General features: G+C 43.6%; 1 long non-coding RNA gene across 1 annotated transcript; it reads left to right on the forward strand.

The window, feature by feature from the left end:
* The first annotated feature begins 7,527 nt into the window (after nt 1-7,527).
* Nucleotides 7,528-11,872, forward strand: LOC119960864. The gene is made up of 2 exons (XR_005459537.1): nt 7,528-7,950; nt 11,173-11,872. It is a non-coding gene; the product is annotated as an uncharacterized LOC119960864 (long non-coding RNA).
* Nucleotides 11,873-12,081: the final 209 nt, after the last annotated feature.

The raw sequence follows: 12,081 nt of genomic DNA on the forward strand, positions 1-12,081 counted from the left end.
GGTTAGAATGAGATCAGCCGCAATCTTATTGAATGCTGAGCAGGCTCGAGGGGCCGAGTGGCCTGTTCCTAGTTTGTATGTAAAAGGTACAGGAGATATGAGGTGATATGAAATATATGTTTTTACACAGCGAGCGGCAATGACCTGAAACTTGCTGCCTATCAGGGAGTTTGAAAATAGACACAATGAATCATTTGATTTCAAAAGGAAATTGGATAGACATCTGAGGGAAATAAACCTGCGAGGATACAGGGATGGAGCAGGAGAATGGGACTTACTGGATTGCTCCAGAGAGCTAGCATGGACTCAATGGGCCGAATGCCATTCTCTGTGCCATCATGTCTCTGACTGTTTTGTGTAATCTAGTTTTGTAATTTAATCCTCAAGTCAATCTGTGCTACACTCCCTCCGAGGCCATTCTATCCTTCCTCAGGTTTGTTGCCCAGAACTGAACACAGTTCTCCAGGTTTGGTCTAACCAGGGTTTGTGAATCTCGGGGCTTTTCCAGTCACACTGAGACCTGAAATCTTCCCTCACAGATAGAACAGACAAACCTTTTACCTTCCACACCCAGATGCTGCTGAAATTCAGGTTCTGACGAATCGAGACTCTGTCAGATTGCGATGTGACGTTTGGTTAGCGTTTCCCGTCTGTTAAACCTCCTCTTCCAGTATCATATAAATTTACAAAAACCTCAGTCAGTTTAGGATAAAAATTCACAACATTTTCTCCTCACCAACTTTGATTAAATGTATTCCTGGAGGTTTGATCACATGACCTGCCCCCATCCTCCAGCCATTAATCGGCCAACACATCCATCCTTGTGACACACTGCCTTCCTCGGCGAATTGGGAAGCAAAGTGACTTATTACCTTACAGGACAGTTACTGCCTAACGATTTTCCAGACACCAAGGTATGAATCTCACCAACACAAGGAGCGGAGTTGGTGTGAACTCGGGCAGGAGGAGCTTCGGAACGGTAAATATAAATAATGTACCTTGGGAAATCAGGGCCTAGGCAGCAGGGAGAGGAGTTGGCGCAAATCCAGGGAGAAGGAGCTTCGGAACAGTAAGTATAAATAACTTACCTCAGAGTAAAGCTGATTGGCTGGTTGGGAATCTGTTCTAAATTTGAGAAACTGGAGTAATTAACTAAGTAGGGAGTAACTCGGAGATCAGTAACCAGGATATTGCTGTTAGTATCTATAATCAACGATTTGGATGAGAATGTACAAGGCATAGAACATTACAGCGCAGTACAGGCCCTTCGGCCCTCGATGTCCTTGATCAGTAAGTCCTCTGTCCTTCATCAGTAAGTTTGCAGGTGACACTAAAATAGGTGGTATTGTAGACAGTGAGGAAGGTTATCAAAAATTGCAGCAGGATCTTGATCAGCTGGGGAAGTGGGCCGAGAAATGGCAAATGGTGATCAATACAGATCAGTGTGAGGTGTTGCATTTCAGAAACTCAAATCAAGGTCCGACTTTCACAGTGAATGGTAGGGCCTTAGGGTGTATCATGGAACAGAGGGATCTTGGAGTTCAAGTGCACGGTTCTTTAAAGGTGGAGTCACAGGTAGATAGGGCAGCACGGTAGTATAGAGGTTAGCACAGTTGCTTCACAACTTCAGGGTCCCAGGTTCAATTCCCCGCTGGGTCACTGTCTGTGCGGAGTCTGCATGTTCTCCCCGTGTCTGCGTGTGTTCTCTGGTTTCCTCCCACAGTCTAAAGATGTGCGGGATAAGTGGACTGGCCATGCTAAATTGCCCTTAGTGTCCAAAAAAAAGGTTAAGTGGGGGTTACTGGGTTACAGGGATAGGGTAGATAAGTGGGCTTGAGTAGGGTGCTCTTTCTATGGGCTATCCAGCTCTGGCAGACTCGATGGGCTGAATAGCCTCCTTCTGCACTGCAAATTCTCTGAAGAAGGCTTTTGGCATGCTGGCCTTCATCAGTCAGGGCATTGAGTATACAAGTTGGGAAGTTATGTTGCAGTTGTACAGAACGTTGGTGAGGTCGCACCTGGAGTATGGTGTTCAGTTTTGGCTGCGTTGCTATCGGAAATATGTTATTAAACTGGAGAGAGCGCAGAAGAGATTTACAAGGATGTTGCCAGGACTCAAGAGACCGAGTGAAAGGGAGAGATTCGACAGACCAGGGCCTTTATCTTTGGAGCGTAGGGGACTGAGGGGTGATCTTATAGAGGTGTATAAGATCATGAGAGGCATGGATAGGGTGAATGCACTCAGTCTTTTTCTCAGGGTTAGGGAGTCGGGAACTAAAGGGCATAGGTTTAGGTTAAGACGGAAAAGAATTAATGGGAATCTGAGGAGCAATGGTTTTACACAGAGGATAGTACAGAATGAGCTGCCGGAGGAAGTAGTTGAGGCAGGAACATTGACAACACTGAAAAGGCATTTGGACAGATACATGGATAGGAAAGGTTCAGAGGGATCTGGGCCAAATACAGGCCAATGGGATTGGCTTAGATGAGCTTTTTGGTTGGCATGGACCAGTTTGGGCTGAAGGGCCCATCTCCATACCATAGATTCTATGAACCCCAAGTCTCTTTGGACACCCACTGTACTGAACCTCTTTCCATTTAGAAAGTACTCAGTTCGATCCTTTTTCGGTTCAAAACAGATAACCTCACACTTGTTTATAATGCCACAAACTTGCCCATTCACCTTGTCTGTCAGTCAATATCTTCTTGCAATTTAATGCAATCATCTACGCCGTCTATGATGCCACCGAACTTTGTATCATCAGCAACTCAGAGGGGCTGGTTTAGCACACTGGGCTAAATCGCTGGCTTTTAAAGCAGACCGAGGCAGGCCAGCAGCACGGTTCAATTCCCGTAACAGCCTCCCCGAACAGGCGCCGGAATGTGGGGCTTTTCACAGTAACTTAATTTGCAGCCTACTTGTGACAATAAGCGATTTTCATTTAATTTCATTCACAGTGCAGAAGAGGCCCTTCGGTCCATCAAATTTGCACCAACACATGATAAACCTTTTTTTTTATAAATTTAGCGTACCCAATTATTTTTTCAATTAAGGGGCAATTTAGCGTAGCCAATCCACCTACCCTGCACATCTTTGGGTTGTGGGGGCGAAACCCACGCAGACACGGGGAGAATGTGCAAACTCCTCACGGACAGTGACCCAGGGCCGGGATTCGAACCCGGGTCCTCAGCGCCGTAGGCAGCAATGCTAACCACCGTGCCGCCCGAACACATGATAAACCTGACCCACCTACCTAATCGCATTTGCCAGCACTTGGCTCATAGCCTTCAATGTTATGACGTGCCAGTCTTCATCCAGGTACTTTTTTAGAGGATGTGAGGCAACCCGTTTCTATCACCCTCCGAAGGCAGTACATTCCAGACCGTCACCACCCTCTGGATAGAAATATTTTTCCTCACTACCTGTGTCAATAAATCTAATCCCCACTCTCTGCTGGTTAGCCAATCCTCTATCCAAGCTAATATATCATCTCTCAACCCCGTGGGATTTTATGTTGATTATTACCTTTTGTGTGACACCTTATCAAATGTATTCTGGGAGTCCAAATACATCTACAGGACTCCATTATCCACTTGGCTTGTTACATCTTCCAAGAACTGCAAGAAATAAATCAAACACAATCTACCCTTCGCAAAACCACGCAGACTCTGATGGATTGCAGTTTGACTTTCCAAATGTCCAGATACTGCTTCCTCAAAAATGGATTCCAACAGTTTCCCAACAACAGACTTTAAACTAACTAGTTTCCTACTTTCTGCCTTTTTGACCTAATCCAGTGACATTGAAGATTTTCTCAGTGACCCTCAGTCACCATCATTGGGATTAACTTTAAATTCCAGATGTTATTAAATTAATGGATTGGAGCTCATGTCCCCAGAACATTTTCCTGTCTCTCTGGGTGACTAATGCAGTGACATTGTCACTGAGTCAGTGTCTACCCCCTGGTCTCTATGATGTTGTTTGTGGAGAGAAGCCGGAAGTGACGGACAGTGAGAGTGGAGAATGTTCATTGTTCGGCTCTGGGGCCGCACTGGGGATTTGTAAACCCCGCCCCCCAACACCGACCCCTCACAATACCCGGCAATGATTGACGGCATCGCGCGACCAATAATGGAGTCGGCGGGTTCGGGCGGACATGTCGGGAGTGACTGGTCCTCCAACCAATCGGAGTGAATCAGGGGCGGGACTGGGCAGAGTTAGGCATGCGCACTGTGATTAATGGCGACGGAAGGTTCTTTCTCGGATCTGTAATCAGAGACGGTGGGAATGGCGGGTCCGAGGGAGAGCTGGATCATGCGGGTTGTTAGGCACGCTTCGTAAACATGTTATGTAAACCGAACACCTGACAAAATAAACCACCGATACCTGGGGATCTGAGCAGAGGCTGCAGTTTTGTTCCAGAAGAGACTATGCGACCGCCATCTTTATTTGGTGCTCGCAGCGCTACGCATGCGCCCTCGGCATCATTATTTAGATCAGTCGCGGTAGTGCGCACGCGCACCCACCATCTTTATTGGGGCACGAGCAGCAGAGCGCATGCTCAGTCGCCATCATTGTTGGGGGCAACATTTTTTAAATGTGTCTTCCTGACAGACTGTTTCACTCTGAGTTACAAATTCTTATTTATGGGGCAGAATATATGTCGAGGGCAGTGACCATAATTCGAATTTATATTATGACTTGAACAGAATACAACTTTTAAGACTTTTAGAGAAACGTCACAAAATAACAATTGACACTGAGCCACATGAATGAAAATCGCTTATCGTCACGAGTAGGCTTCAATGAAGTTACTGTGAAAAGCCCCTAGTCGCCACATTCCGGCGCCTGTCCGGGGAGGCTGGTACGGGAATCGAACCGTGCTGCTGGCCTGCTTGGTCTGCTTTAAAAGCCAGCGATTAGCCCTGTAAGCTAAACCTTCTCAGCCTCTCATGAGGAGATATTAGGTTTCAAGGAGAATCTTAACGGAGGAAATTGAGTCAGAGAGTTTTAAGGAGGAAATTCCAGAAATTGAGGCCTTGGCAACTCAGTAATGGTGAAGAGATTAAAATCAGGAATTCTCAAGTGGCTGGAATTATATGAGTGCAGAGATCTCAAAGGGGTGTGTGTGGAGGAGATTACAGTGATCTGGATGATCACTACCATGGAGGAAAAGAAGAATGAGAAATTAAAACTTTTTTGTGCCTTTTAAAAGGAAGCATTTGCAGATCAGTGGGACAGGGGCTGGTGTGAGTAAGCATATGGGTAGCAGAGTTTGGGATGGGATGGAGGGGGTTGTTTAATGTTGGAGTCCGGTTGTAATAATTTGGTTGAGACGTAACAGAAGAATGGATGATGGTTTCTGCGGCAGATGAACAGAGACTAAGGCGGAGTTGAGCTATGTTCCTGAGGTGGGAATCGGCAATCTTGGTGATGATGTGGATATGTGGTTAAGAGCTCATCTAGGGGTGAAACATTTGACAGGAATGGAATTGGTAACAAGGGAGTGGAGTTTGTAGAGGGGATGAAAGGGAATGGGTTCAGTCTTCTCAATATTTAAATGGAGGAAAGTTCTGCTCATCCAGCACTGGATGTCGGACAAGATCAGACTGTGTGTGGCTTGGAAAGGAACTTGCTGGTGGTGATGTTCACATACATCTGCTGTCCTGCTCCATCCAGGTGGTGGAGGTTAAGTGTTTTGGAGATTCTGTCAAATTGTGATTCAGTTGTTGGTTCATTGCTTCCTGTTACCCTCACTCCGTTCTCTCTCCCTTTCTGCACCAGCGAGTTCACACTGGGGAAAGGCCTTTCACCTGCCCCAATGGTGGGAAGGGATACACTCATTCATCCCAACTGCTGACACATCAGCAGATTCACAATGATGAGCGACCTTTTAAATGCGGTAAGTGCTTTAAAAGTTCTCGGGATCAGGTGTCCCATCAAAGAGTTCACACTGACGAGAAACCATTCAGCTGCTCCGACTGTGGGACTGGGTTCAGACGATCGTCTCCACTCACTCTACACCAGCGGATTCACACTGGGAAGAGGCCATTCACCTGCTCCCAGTGTGGAAAGGGATTCATTCACTCAGGCAACCTGCTGAGACACCAGTGGATTCACACTGGGGAAAGGCCTTTCACCTGCCGAGAATGGTTCAAGCTGGCACTTGGTACTCAGATTCCCCAGTACAGACACCCTTCACTTTAAAAATTACATTTCATTCAGACATAAGAGAAACCATCACCGGTTCCCCCACTGTCCGCCCCTTGCCCCCCCCTCCCCCCCCTCACCCCCACCACCACCACCACACACACACACACAAATACCCCGCAGGCCCAGAGGGACAGTGAGAGTCCAAAACATTGTTGAACAGTCTGATTGATATTTCATATGAGCCTTTTTCTGTTCCATAGAATCCCTTCAGTGCAGAACGAGGCCATTCGGCCCATCAAGTCTGCATGGACTCTCCAATACGGCACCCCACTCAGGACCACTCCTCCACCCTATCCCCTGAGGCCCACCTAACCTTTGGACACTCAAGAGGAAATCTTTTTAAATGGCCAATCCACCTCACCTGCGCTAACCATAGTCTTTGGGCTGTGGGAGGGAACTGGAGCACCCGGAAGGAACCCACGCAGACACGGGGAGGAAGTGCAAACTCTACACAGTCACCCAAGGCCGGAATCAAACCCCCTCCCTCTGATCTCCAGTTAGCCCCTGTTTGAATGAAAAGAGCCCCAGTTTCTCTCATCCCTCCATGTAACTAAAGCCTCTCTTCCCTGGGATCATCTCAGTGAATCTCTTCCACACCCTCTCCATTACCTTGACATCCTTCCTGGTGTAAGATCCCCAAAACCTGATCTAATATTCCAACTGCAGCCTAACCAATGATTTGTCCAGGTTTACATGACATCTGTCATTTTGTACTCCACACTTAGAATTATAAAACCTTGGATCCCATGTGTTTTTGAAACACTTCATCAACTTGTCCTCCCACGTTTAAATATTTGTGTATCTGAACTACTTTTTGGGTTTGGGAGATATTAACATAACATGGCTGAAATTCATTGACATCCAATGTCTGATATAATGTGTGTTATGGGGGAGAGAAGTTTAGTCTGAGTTAGAAACTCAAGCAGGAGCTTCACTGCAGACAGGTCACCGTGGAAACGCTGATCAGACATTCCATTCCACAGAATCGACTCATTGGAAACTTTTATTGGATCGGGGAGAGGACAGAGTTTGTCTGTTATTAACCTCAACATAAACTTAAACCAGAGTGAATAATAGAACAGATTAAATTCTAACCTGTGATGTTTTTGTTACAGTAATGGAATTATCAGAAATAATAGAATTAACAGGCAGGGTAGTTCAGGGAAAATGAGGAAATTACTGCAGAAACTTAACTGCTGGGAACCAAGAATGTGCCCATTGTAAGGTATATTTCTGCAGCTGCTTCTAGCTCTGACTAAGGTGGGCGATGGGGGTGGCGGTTTAGATAACATTTATGTTAGCAACAGTACTGTGAGTGGGCAGCTATGTAACTCGCCCAAGGCCATTGCGCGCGGAACAACCTTTATCAGTGTGTGTAACTTGAGGCTCGGCAGAATGCGCCTTCTCCAGCCATAACTCAGATGGCTGTACGTGTTACAATCCTAGAGTAAAAAACTATTTGATTGAAGCCTTACTGTGTCGACTCACTCATTGAACTGAGATTTTGCCTAACAAATTGGTGACCCCGACGTTGGGGGGGAGTCGAACACAACTCCGTTTAAGATCGCAGAGACAATTAAAAGCCGGCTAAAAAGAAGGTACGGAGTCAAACCTGTTAAATCAAAACTCCAAAATTGAAATTTTAAATTGTGTAATAATTGTCTCAGTGATTGAAAAAGGAGACAAAAATAGAAGACGACCATAGCCGGACGTCAAACGCCTTGGGATTGTGACACGTAAGTGTTAAGTTGAACTTAAAAGTCCTTAAGGTGTAAGATTAATGATTTCCTTCGACCAAATATTAGTGATAATATTTACCTAAAGTCTTTACTTAAAAAACTGTCAGATATCAGAAGTAGAGTGAGAAGGAAATAGAATTATTACCTTCGACCAAATATTAGTGATAATATTTACTCAAAGTCTTTACTTAAAAAACTGTCAGATATCAGAAGTAGAGTGAGAAGGAAATAGAATTATTACCTTCGACCAAATATTAGTGATAATATTTACTCAAAGTCTTTACTTAAAAAACTGTCAGATCTCAGAAGTAGAGTGAGAAGGAAGTAGAGTTTTAGAATCGGAAAATTGTTTTGTTGCCTTGTGACAAGAGGACATTACCTTCGACCAAATATTAGTGATAATATTTACTCAAAGTCTTTACTTAAAAAACTGTCAGATATCAGAAGTAGAGTGAGAAGGAAATAGAATTATTACCTTCGACCAAATATTAGTGATAATATTTACTCAAAGTCTTTACTTAAAAAACTGTCAGATCTCAGAAGTAGAGTGAGAAGGAAGTAGAGTTTTAGAATCGGATAATTGTTTTGTTGCCTGAGAGATCTGTCACGTGAAGGTCGGGCATTGAAAACAAAACAGTTTTGGATCTATTATCACCGGTTCATAAGAGACTTGAAATATAAATGTCCGCATTTGAAAACAAAACAGTTTTGGATCTATTATCACCGGTTCATAAGAGACTTGAAATATAAATGTCCGGTAACATTAGCGCGCGAAAAGAGCATAAAAATTTAGAAGAAAAATGGCCACTGGGGGAAAACTAATGCATTAAAATTGGGTATAAAATTGACAGAGAAAGAAATAGTTAAAACAGCCAACGTCTTAAAAAAAAAAAAAGGACGGCACATATGGGAAAATAACCAAGTCATTAGGCTATCCGCCTTGAATCTGTATATTAATCCATGTGAGTTTAAGCTTAAGTGAGATAAGGTGCTGTCAGGGACTGCGGAGTTCCCAAATCTTATCTCCCAGAATTCTGACATAGTAAACTGCTTTGTTACTGATATTCAGGCCTTTGTGTGAATATTTTCACCCCTAACATTTAGTGTAAGTCTGGAAGGATTTGCTGAGCTGGACGCCGCTCGAGCCGGTGGACAAGGCGAGTAGTCAAACCTTTGACCGCCTAAAATTAGAATCACTTGGCAAGGCGGACAGACGGTGAGGTAACATCCAATAAATCTAGTATCAAGGCCAAATGAGTAAAAAAGTCAGTTTAAAACATTTTTTTTGGTTTTTGAAGAGCAAAATACTCTGGTAAAAAAAAACAATGATCAAAGATGGGTGTGATTTCTGTGGAACAGAGAAAAATGGTGAGATACACAGAAGTAAAGATAAGACAAATAAAGTTCTAAGCACAAATGATAAATTAAACCTTCATACCATTTGGAAGACAGGCTGGTTTAAAGGAATTGAGCTCTAACTCCTTTAAGCATGTCAATAAAACGAGTAAAGATACTGCAGTAGGTTCTGCAAACTAGCATAAAGACCTCAAAAAACTGCCAACAATTACGGCTAACGACTGTCCCAGAATGTCTCAAGGAGAGAAAAAAAATCAAATTAAGTGAAGTCCAAAAGATCAGAAAGGGGCTAAAGCACTTAATTAGTTTTGTTCAGGAATGTCTGAGGATGACTAACCCCCCTCCCAAAACAAAAAAATGGGGAGGAAAATCAATACAAGGTTACGGTTAGAAACTTAAGAATGGATACATGTCGAGAATAACTTCAGATCGTTTCAAGCCGTCCAGATAAATTCAGCAGTAATTCAACTCACTTGAAATAAAAGAAAAATAAACATCCAGTAATGTCTCTTTCCAAAAACCGGTTAAACAACGAACATTGAAAATTGAAAGAAAGGATGGGTAATGTCTAAGGTCGCATAACGGATGGAGATGGCATCATGCCCAGTTCTCCACCACTTTTGATTCTGTACAAAAATTTAACCATTTCAGCAAGCAGGTCATCTGCACAAAGAAATATACATCTCTAAGAATAGCTAATGCCTCTAAAATTAATCAGTAGAAATTGACTTAAATGGAATGACACAGATAAAGTTTTTGAAGGAGAATGAAAAATTTTGTTCAGTATTTTAATTTTGTTCCATTTTAGAGAAAGAGAGACAGAGAGAGAGTTACGTAGAGAGAGAGACTGATAGAGACAGCGAAAGTTGAGAGAGCGAAAGAGAACGTCAGGGAGAGACAGAGAAGGGGAGGGGTAGTTAGATAAAGAGAAAGAGCGACAAGAGTTCCAGAGAGAGAGAGAGAGAGAGAGTTTTAGGCATCTAAACTTTGTTCTGAACTATTCACAGTCTTTGTATTCAGACTTTGACTTCAGACCTTGACTTGTTACGAGCTGTGATTATTTGAAAGCTTCAAATTGTCTACGCATTGTCTTTAAAGATTATAGTTTGAGTACAGTTAACAATTTTTTTTTTCTTTTCAAAGGCTATAATTTTAATCAGGGTGCAAAATCACGTATGTAAAAATAAGAAAATATTAGTTTTATGGTGTTCAGTGGAGGTTAGGATAGTTGAAATACATGTGACAAATATGATCAAGCCGGTGTTTCATTAGTTCAGGGTTAAAACTTCCCTGGCACAAAAAATCATCAGTAGGGTGAAACTAAACTGTCTCACAACGCAGATGTTTTAATTATGAGATTGCAGAATGACTTATAAACAACAGATGGGTAAATGAAATATGTCCATGAGTTTCAATAACATATTGTGTTCCCTGAAAAACTTGATAACGGGAATTTGGCAGCACTCCAACTTTTACTCCCAGCCATTTGAGTGAAAAATTTAAAAACAAGTTTCGAGATGCGAATGGCATCATTCCAATTTATGCACCCACTATACCCCCTTTTTGTCTCTGCAAGACAGTCAACCCTTTCAACAAGCTTTTGTGTGTAATCCAGAAGATGTCTTGACACTCCCATGCTGGTTTGCCTGCGAGTTCTGGCCTTTTAAATTCTGATAAAGTAATGAACAGTCCACACAGCTGAAGATGCATTTTTAATTGGAACTTACAAATCTTAAGTTTTGAATTTTCACCCTCTTAACGACCCAGGACCCAAGACCAACCCGGAGTGGGTGCAAACATGGGAAGATAGGGAAATTGAAATAAGTCAATATATCAAAATGCTCGGTAACATGGTCACTTTAGTTTCGCAACAGGTGAACAACGCGGCCGGTGACGGAGAAGAAGGACAGGAGAGTCCGATAAAAGAAGGGGACCTGGTGTGTATCAGAAAACCCGGAAAAATCCCGTGGGCTGAGGGCATTCGCCAACCGGGAGGAACTACCTCCTAGAAGAATACTTAGAAGCTGAAATGTGAAACTGGGGGGGGGAAGGGAACGAAAGAAAAACGCGCGGGTTATAAGGGGCAAGGCAAAAATTGTATGTAATGTACACCGCCCCTGGGAAGGACTTGAGACTCCGGCGGGTCGAGCCAAGAGGATTGGGGGGGTCCTCACCTACCAGAGACCTCAGGACCCAACCAGGCGGTATAGAACGCTTGGCAAAAAGGGTTTTTTATTTTTATTTTTGCGCGCGTTTCAAAACATAGGGGGCGCGGGAAGTAATTGTTGTCCTCATAAGAGGACAAAGGAGGGATTGTAAGGTATATTTCTGCAGCTGCTTCTAGCTCTGACTAAGGAGGGCGATGGGGGTGGCGGTTTAGATAACATTTAGGTTAGCAACAGTACTGTGAGTGGGCAGCTATGTAACCCGCCCAAGGCCATTGCGCGCGGAACAACCTTTATCAGTGTGTGTAACTTGAGGCTCGGCAGAATGCGCCTTCTCCAGCCATAACTCAGATGGCTGTACGTGTTACAATCCTAGAGTAAAAAACTATTTGATTGAAGCCTTACTGTGTCGACTCACTCATTGAACTGAGATTTTGCCTAACACCTTGTAAATCACAGATTAGAGAAATTCCTGCTGTCTTTTCCTCACTTGCTGCATGAACTGTGTTCCGTACAGGCCACCAAACCTCAGGAAAGATATATTGCACTTGGCAACAGTCCAGTACAGATTGACCATGATGAAGTGAGGCTGATGAACTGAGTGAGT

This window comes from Scyliorhinus canicula, unplaced genomic scaffold (assembly GCF_902713615.1).
Source record: "Scyliorhinus canicula unplaced genomic scaffold, sScyCan1.1, whole genome shotgun sequence".
In the NCBI taxonomy this organism is placed as follows: Eukaryota; Metazoa; Chordata; class Chondrichthyes; order Carcharhiniformes; family Scyliorhinidae; genus Scyliorhinus; species Scyliorhinus canicula.